General features: G+C 48.2%; 1 protein-coding gene and 1 long non-coding RNA gene across 2 annotated transcripts in view; both read left to right on the top strand.

The window, feature by feature from the left end:
• Nucleotides 1–1,397, top strand: part of LOC108445184 — a 4,748-nt gene extending 3,351 nt beyond the window's left edge. Inside the window, exon 2 of the long non-coding RNA XR_001859950.1 lies at nt 257–1,397. This is a non-coding gene — a long non-coding RNA (uncharacterized LOC108445184). The remainder of the gene's footprint in view (nt 1–256) is intronic.
• Nucleotides 1–9,221, top strand: part of PPP2R2B (protein phosphatase 2 regulatory subunit Bbeta) — a 68,359-nt gene that overhangs the window by 7,624 nt on the left and 51,514 nt on the right. The gene's annotated exons all lie outside the window — the stretch shown is intronic.

Genomic DNA, 9,221 nt, shown 5'->3' with positions numbered 1-9,221 from the left:
CGCACGCCCGATGCCGGCTCTGTGCTTTCGCCTCTCCCCGCGGGGCCCGGACTCCCTCCGGATCGGACATCTCTCCGGGGGATGCTCGGAGTGGCCCCGCCCCGCCCCGCCTCGACCGGCGCTGACCCGCGGGACGAGCGCTCGTCTTTATGACAGAAAATGTCGCTGAGGGATTTTTTAATCAAAAATACTTTCAGTTGTGAATGTTCCGTCCTGGCATTGGAGGATTTTGAAAATTATTTTTCTTCTCCCCCAGTTTGTGCCGGGATGCTGCTCCCCACACCTCTCCCGCGCTGATCCCATTCCTGTGTGACCATCGGCCTCTACAGGCTACCTGGACCTCAGACTTCCTGCAATTTTCCATGTCGAACGGCTCCAACAAAAGCATAAGCCGAATTATAAGCACATTTCCAAGATATCTCTGGAGATATTTCCATTCTGTGACTGTATTTTCCTCACTACAGATGGGTTCAGCTGTAGCTTCCCAGCGTTCCCCTACTGTCTATATTTAGTTAGTGCTTAAATCAGCACAAAGGTGCCTTCTGTTATCCCTCCCACTCGGAAGGGACCTGATGGAGGTTGCAGGGAAATGCTTCAGAGCGAGAAGGAAGAGCAGCTGACGGGGGCTGAGCTTCAGAGCAGATCTCGGGCTACGGCTGCCTTTAAATGGAGTTATTTTAAGCGCTTTTGGGGAGGGCAGGATGGTGAGTGTGGTGTGGTCAGGATGACCTACCAATAAGAAAAACCAGGGAAATTGTCTCTATTTGTTGTCCCTGCGACGGGCAGCTTTGTGTATCAGTGGAATTGCTGAAACCGTTCTCCTGCCCAGGCCAGGGGCAAGGGTGCCCATTTTCCCCACCATCATGGACTGCCTTTGACACACCCACAGGCACAGTTCAGTGTCTCTGATCAGACCCAGAGATGTGTTCAGCTGCTGTACTGGCTCGGTAGACGAGATGGGAAATACCCAGTGACAGCCTGCAGCCCCTTGGGTTTTGGGTGCCATCTCTACCAAGCCCATCCAGGAATGTCACAGGTGACCACATGAAGGCTCACAGGGCCACACATGGGACTCAATGAAAACATTAAAAAAGCCAGTAGTTTGAGATTTAACCCTGTTTTCTCTGCAGGCAGCTTTACAGAACAAGGTCACCAAAAAGGTCTCCGAAATCCCTTACATATGTTGATGTTGTGGTGGAGCTGTGCAGGTGTAATTGCTGTACATGAGACGCTGCTCTTACTGTGAACTCCTTGTGTTACACCAGTCACCCAACAAACCCTGTTTGATACTACACTCTAAATAACTTTCTGACATGGATTATAAAAGAAAACCCGGCTGTCAGAGGCTGATCTGGCTATATTTGGGAAATAAACACACTCGCAGCTTTGTAAAGCCATATGGTGGATTTATTCACAATCAGCAGTTCCTTTCAAATGCAAGTTCATGTCATTTAATAATACATTTTCCAGTATACAACTCAGCACTCTGTTTTCTCTGTTTCCTCTTCCAGCGTGTGATCTGGGAGCAGTCAGCTGGCCTCAGCCTGGGCCACCTCTTGTCTCGGCAATGCACATTCAGCAGTATAATTAAGCACTTACATTAGTGAGTTCTTACCAGCTCCTGTGGACTTCATCAGCAGTTTTTGTCCCTGCACGTTTCCAGTGCTGCTGGCTGCTATTTTCCTTTCTGTGCAGTGTTGCACAACAGTGCAACTTTTGGCTTGGTTTCTTCTGAAAACAGGGCTATAAGATGCTGCATGGAGTGTGTGTCTGAGTAGCCATCAGACCTGCTCTCCTCCACTGCTTCAGGCACTTGCTTGGCCAGCTCCATCTCTGGGCTTGGGGATCTCAGAGGCACCAGCTCTGTGGGAACATGGACAGGGAGATCCTCCTTGTGCCCTTTGGTGCTGACGAGCAGGGTCTGCATGCAGGCAGGTGTGCTCAGCACCTGGCCAGGGTGCATCCAGTCCCCATCATGGCTGTGGCGGGTTTAGCAGAGAGCATGAGAGCTTGTGTAGCTGCAAGCAGTAGGGTGCACTGCTGGTCACAGACATGTGACTCTTGGGTCTCCTCCTGGCCCAGCCTTCTTCCAGTAGAAGTACCCACTGACACCCACAGGTAACTTCTGCTGTGGGCTGCTCTGGTCCATGTGAGTACTGACAGCCACGGTTAACCCTGGTGAGTGCTGTGACCTTTCTGCTGTGCAGTTTGCAGAGAGTGCTCAGCTCCTCTCCCTTGCAGGACTCCGGTCTGTACCTGTGTATCCCTTCGGGATCGTTGCTGCATGTGGGAGCTCAGCCTATCCCAGCCTGCTTCTCTTACTGCACTGTGTCTGATCTCCAGCACAGATCTTTCTCTTGTGCCAATTCCAAATGCTCTGCCCACCTGTATAATGACAGCACTTAGCACTAAATAGCTGCAAAAAGGCCTTTTACACATTAACTAAAGAATCCACACAACACATCTGTGAGGGAGCTGTGCATTATGTCAGAAACTCAAGGAGAGAACAGAAAAGGAACAGCAAAGGGGGCCGTGTTCAGGATTGGGTTCCTCTGGTGTAGATGCACTTTGTACTTAAATCCTGAGCTGCTCTGGTGGCCTTTTTATTCCCTTTGTTTCCCCTGAAGGAGGTGCCTCTCAGGAAGCACCATGGCAGTTCGGCTGGGAGCTCTGGCAGAGCCTGGGGGTGAGCACCCACCTGTGTGGCTCCTGGCCGTGTTTTTTATTCCTGCCCAGGGAGAGATCACTGCTGTCGGCACCGGCACTGCATCTGCTGGAACCAGGTGTGATCAGGTCACTGAGCCTGAGCAAGCGGAGGGGTGTAGTGCTCGATTCTGTTGAATGAACATTTTTTGTAGAACGCTTTGTCTTCCCTTCCTGTGACATTCATGAAGTGATTTAAAGTAGCACAGGGTGCTTACATGGTGCTGTGAAAGCGTGGGCCCTGTCACTTGTGCAGCGTGATAAGCACAGGGGCACTTGGCCATCCTGGCAGCGCGGCACAGCCATGGCCTGAGCGCTCTGTTACTGCTCACTTGTGTTCTAAGCATAAAGTCTCTAGGTCTGAAAGGTCAAGGAACTTGTTCAAGCTTATAAAATATAACATTAAGAAAAACCATGGTTGAGTCACGCAGAGGATTTTCACACATGCATCCATACAAAAAGGCAGATACATGTGTCCACACCCTGCCAATACAAGCCTGCATGCAGGTGTTACTTGTCTTTAATTTGGTTTCTCAGTAACCCTCCTGAAGTGGAAATTTCACAACAAAACCAAAGTGTTCAAAAGCAGGAGCTGATGAGAAGGCTTCCCTTTTATCTTTGCCTTGATTCTGTCTTTAAATTTGATGTTCCTCAGCTGAAATCAAAGAGTAATCAACTCACAAGCAGATGGCAACAAACCCACCACACTAACCCACAAAGAAAAGCCATGAAGGGGCATTTTTTGACCCCCTGCCATATAGTCAGATGTTGTTCCATTGAAGGAGGCTAATTGACTTGCCTGTTTCAGCTAATACTGGCTTAGGCTTCTCTCCATCCCCACTGTTAATCTGAAGTCTTAAATGACAGACTAAGGAAGAAGAAAATAAATAATACGACTGATTAAAATCAGGAGCAGCCTAAGAGCAAGGGGCAAAAGTGCTTGGGAAACAAGAGGCAGTTGTGCTCCTCCTGTGGTTCTTGTCTGTGGTGGCCCCACAGGCATGAGCACCGCCATGGGCCATTGCTCCCCATGGTGGGGAGCCTGTGTCCCCAGGATGGGGCCCTATGGGGACTCCAGGAGGGCTCCCATCCTGAGGATCTGAAGCCCTGCAGCCTGTGGGAGGAGAAAGTCAAGAGTTGCTGAGAGGTGCTCATTTTCAGGAGATGAAGGATGGCAGTGAGAATTCCTGGTGCATGAGCGGGTTCAGGCCCAAGGACGCCTGGTGCAGAGCAAGAAGCAGAGCTTGGCCTGTGTGGGGCGAGCAGGTGCTGCCCAGGGCTGTTGTGTGCCCCCATGGGCGTCCTGTGCCTTCCCCATCTTCTTCTGAGGGTTCTGTGTCCTGACTGTGAGCGCATGCGCAGCTGGACAGCAAAGGCATTGCCTGCAGAATTACAGTCCCCTGCTGCTTGGGCTGCCCTGAAATAATCTTCTTCTCTTTTTTGTGCCAGCTTTGTAATTTCTCGAGGGTAGTTGTCCTTGAGAGGAAAGATATTGCAGGTTTTTTGTGCTTGATGTCACTCTCTGTGTTGTCGAAACTGAAAAGCCATAAAATTCACACTGATGAATTTTCACGTGTGAGTCTGCGAAGGCCATGGAGAGAGTTTTTGATGGACTGTCATCCCCATATTTTTCTGACACCCATTTTTGGAGGGCAGGAGTATGGGGAACCTTGCTGTTACACCTTTGACACTCTTTTCCCATAAATTTGGGCCTCAGGAAAATGAAGCAGTGGAGCCTCTTTGTCATAGCACATTGGCAAAAGATTTGTATGATGGTGGTGGATAGGTCTAAAATAGACTCTGCAGTCAGCAGGATGAAAACTGACTCTTTCTCGTAGGTTATGGCAGACTGGAGTGGAAGGGCTGATTGAGCTAAGTGTGGGAAGTGCTTGGGACAAGCTGGGGAACAAGAGCTGCGAGAGCGAATGCCTGCGGTTCCTGTGGGGGAGCGGGGTGCTCAGGCTTCTGTCCAGGATGTCCTTTTGTGGCAGTACCATGTGCATTGCTGCCGAGTGGCAGAGGGAGTTGCTAATATGTGTGACCTCATGCGAAATACACTGTTCAAATGCCTCTTTTTAATGAGCACAAGTACTTGTTCTATGTGAGCAGTCATGGTAAGACTGCTACAAGCTGGCACCCAGTAGTTGCATATATACGGTGTGAAGGAGGGGTGTGCAGCATTCCATGGACTGCGCTGAGTGTCCAGAGAACACACGGATGGATTGACAGTGTTCATGCTAACGAATTAATTACTCTCCCTGCGCAGATGTTTCTCCCTTGTTCAGAAATCACTCACAAACGTAACAGGAATTAAATCAGTTTTGTTTATTCAATTGGATTAAAGTAGCTGTATTCCCATGTTTACAGGGGCAATTTGATTTAATGTTACTTTGTATATTGTTCTGCTCTCACCTTCAGGGGAGTAGTTGTCTGTTTTAGGAAGTAATTTTTTTTTAAAGGACAATAAAATCTTAATGATCACATCATCACATTTCAATGTAGACTTCTATGCCTAGTGTCATACTGACCTCATTGCTGATGTTGTTATATGTAATTCAGAAAAAGGCCTTGGGAAAGGCATGTGTGTGTGTTCATGTGTGCTGGAGCCCATGTGCTGCTGCTTGATTCATGGCTGGGTTGGGGCTATTAGATTTCCTTCCCCAGGCATTTTATAATCTGTTTAACATAACACAGTCGTTTGTCTTGTTTGCTGACTGCTTAACAGATGGATATGTGATTTTCGTAATTACTATATGAACATTAATAAGACATGCTATCTTTTATTAATTAACAGTTTTCCAGGTTTATTTTTCCAAATGACATGAGGGAGATTATATGTAAATATTAGCGACATACAAATATTAGTTTTACAGCATTGGCATTCTGAGAAGTCAGGCAAACTTTTAAGGCTCCCCATGGTGTCTCTTGTTTTCCTTTTTCCCCTCCCCTCAGCTGTACTTCTGAAGATTCTTTGGTAGCACTGTTGGGTTTATGTCTTGTTAAAGGTTGGTCTCCTTTTAGTGTAAGCAAAGACCAGATCTGGCCAATGTCCTAGGCCATCCTCTATATTTATCCTGACAGTGCAGCATTCTTCCAGCCCATTTCTATCCTTGTATGATACTATCATCCCATCCTTCCTGTTGGAGATCTCCAGAAGTGGGAATCACTGTAAACAAGTATGAAGACTGCACACGACACAGAAGAGAAATCTTCTCTCACTGTGACCACGGCTGTTCCTGGGAACTCTCCCAGTTCCATGACTGAAGAGGATCCTGGAGAAAGGAGGTCAGTTCTCCTGGGAAGCGGTGGGAAGCTGGCAGTGCCAGGCAGGGCTCCCCAAAGCCTCACTTGTCTCTCTCACTGGGACTTCAAAAAGGAGGCATAGTTTTGTTTTGTGATGAAGCAGCCCCTTTGCTACCTCGGAGGGGGCCAGCAGGTCCCAGGGCCCTCCCAGGGTTGGGGACCCTGGCCAGCCCCAGTGCCACCTTTCCCAAGCTGCAGTTTTTTGCTGGAGGCACCTGGAGGACCCACGGGGGAGGAGGCACAGCCCCGGGAATGATGGGTCACACTGGAATGCTGAACTTCAGGTGTTCACAGAGAACGAATGACTGACCTGGGGTGAGGTGGAGGGCAGGGCAGGGCAGGGCAGAGCCGGAGCCGAAGGGCTGGAGCTGCTCCAGTTGCTGTCGTTGGCCATTCCCTGTTTGTGGCTCTGAGTCACGGAGGAGTAGTGTAACTGGGTGGATTTAGGGCCATGTGCACATAAGAAATGTTGAACAGGATCAGTGTAACACTCCCTGACCCTCTGTCAATGCTTATGAACTTCGAACACAAACTCAATTTAAGCTGGAACGTTCCCTTCTTGGGGGCTTTGTTTTGTGGGACGATCTGGTATAATGTATCATATCATAATGGCAAGTGTGGGCATGAGTGGAGAGCAGTGCAGGCTCACCCTGCCAGCCCCCAGCCCGGGCTGCAGCCCACCAGTGCTCCCAGGCCTGGCCGGGTCTGGCGGGAGGCTCCCGGGCACCCTCAGGGCCGCGGCTGCGGTCGCTCATGGCAGTGCTGCCATGCTCGTGGCACCTGGGCCCATAGATACCAGACTGAATCAGAGCATGCTTGTTATTTTCCCCGGCAAATACCAGAATAGTTTCATGCTTAGAATACGTTCTGAGTTAACCAAAGCATGCATGAGCCAGGCTGGCTCTCCAGTGCTTTGCTGGCTTCCAGACGTGGTTTGCTACGGAGCGTTGCCGTCTGCCAGGGCACCACGGGGTAGGCTTGGTTATTGGGGCAGGCAGGCCCTTCACTCATGTTGGCTGTTGCTCTGTGAAGTACCACTAAAAACTGACAAATTCCTGTTAATGTGGAAGCAGTTGGCGAGTTGATCGGTCCTGACAGGCTCTCTTGGTTCCCTAGCTCTTAGCATTGCAGCAGCAGCAGCTGTATTTTGCTGTACCCCATTTTGCACTTCCCACCAGGGTGATTTTGGGTCACCATCTGTCCTTCTGACAGTTGTGGAACTTCAGCTAATCCGTGTGCAGGTTAGGAGTGCTGCTCTGCCAGACACAAAGTTTCCTTTTCTTTGGGGAGTTAACTCTGACTGATTAGCCTTTGTGTTTCCCATTCTGCAAGGCTGGCCAGGGTACATCTGTGTGTGCTTCACTCTGCTGCTGCTGGGTGACATCTGAGGACAAGCAGAATGATTTTTATAAGGTAGTAATCCCAGCCTCAGGTTCCCAGTGCTCTGAAACTTACTATGTTTGTGTTGCAAGACATGGGCAGCCCTATTTTAATTTATACCATGATTTCATTACTTTTTGATGTGGGACATTCAATTAACTGAAGGCTGTGAAGTAATTGCAGTTTAGGAAATACAATTCACAGTGACCTGGATGTGTTGGTGTTTCATTGGTGAACATTCTTTCAAATAAAATCCACCTTTGAGGCCGTATGAAATTTTGCATATTAATTGCTAATTTAACCGAATAAATGCTAAATTGTCATTCTCGCACATAATATCCCGGGATATGTGGGGAAGCATCTGAGTGTCCAGTGTAAATACATGACAAAGTTCACTTTTTCAGGACTCAGACTGATCCCTGTTTCTCTTTTGTTGGTTCTTCTGACCGTCATCTGATGGGTTGACAGTCTGCAAATTGTTGACTGTTTAGTAGTTTTAAAGGTTACGGGGTTTTTTTGTTTGGTTTGGTTTTTTTTTTTATTACTGTGGTGTGTGATTGCCAGCTTTGCTCTGTGGAATTGGTTTTCGCCTTTGTCCTGGTGACTGACATTTTTAAAGCAGCGGAGCGACAAAGGGGCCACAGCGTGGAGAAGGCAGGTCCCACTCACCCCTGCCCAGCCCTGATGCCTGTGTGGAGGGCCTGGCCTGTGCAGGCTGCAGGTTGTGAGCAGGGGCTGAGGTGTGCAGCCAGCTGATGGCAAGCAGTTGTATCTGTTCCACTCAAATGCACGTGTGAGTTCACATGTTCCCTCCCATAGGGTGACCTAACCTAATTAAAAACATTTTGAGAGCTGTATTTTCATATGAAATAGTCAAATTAACACAGTGATTTTCTTCCCCAACCAAAAATAAATCAACAGAAAAATCCAAGAAACAAAATACTGTCCTTATTTTTGCATTCTGTGCTTACTAGATTTAGTAATTCAGCCTGAGACGTGCTCTCATGGTTCTCTCATGAACAATGTTCCAGTGTCCTCTTGTATCCTCTTTAAGCCCCTATCACATTATGCTGCAGCAGCCTGTGAGCCCTTTAGGTCAACGAGCCCGTGTGTGTGATGTGGTGCCTGTACCTGGGCTGTGTGTTCTGTGTCCAGTGCTCCCCAGGACACCTGCACTCGTGCCCTGCAATGTGTTTCACTCCCAGATACCCAATCAATGCCTGTCAGTTTTGGCCTTCCACTGTCACCTGTAGTAGAGTTTGTTACTCCAGGTAAAACCCAAACCCAGAGGAGCAGACAAAACACCAACATAGACAGGCCTCACCTGCAGCATGGCTCAGAGTAGCTGTTCTCAAGTAAAAACTTATTCCTTAGCATCGACTGTGCTACACTGGTTCAGATGCTCCAATGCTATAGCATGTGGCCTTAATCTTCAGAAGTGGCAAATCCTATTTACTGTGTAAGTATTTAAGCTAATTATATCTCTGATGTGAGGAACATGTGACAAACTGTTCACACTGTATCCTTTAAAAGACATTGATGTCTCAGACCCTCCTGAAATATTCTGTGCCTCATTCCATTCTTGGGGTATTGTATGTGTTCTGCAGTGTATTTAGCAATAGTATAATTTACTAATAATATAGAGGAAATACGTATACTATGCCAGGATGGTCTGTAGAGTAGAATAAGAAATAACTCATAGCAAGTTTTTCCAGGAAGCACCATGTTTGTGTTGCTGCTGCACAGTTGCATTATATTGTTGCTGTGTGGTTGTTGCATTATAGGAGAGACCTGATGAACGGGAAGATGCCTGGGCTTTTCTAAAGCCTGGCATA

This window comes from Corvus brachyrhynchos, unplaced genomic scaffold (genome assembly GCF_000691975.1).
Source record: "Corvus brachyrhynchos isolate BGI_N302 unplaced genomic scaffold, ASM69197v1 scaffold21, whole genome shotgun sequence".
NCBI lineage: Eukaryota > Metazoa > Chordata > Aves > Passeriformes > Corvidae > Corvus > Corvus brachyrhynchos.
This window is presented reverse-complemented; position numbering and strand designations above follow the sequence as displayed.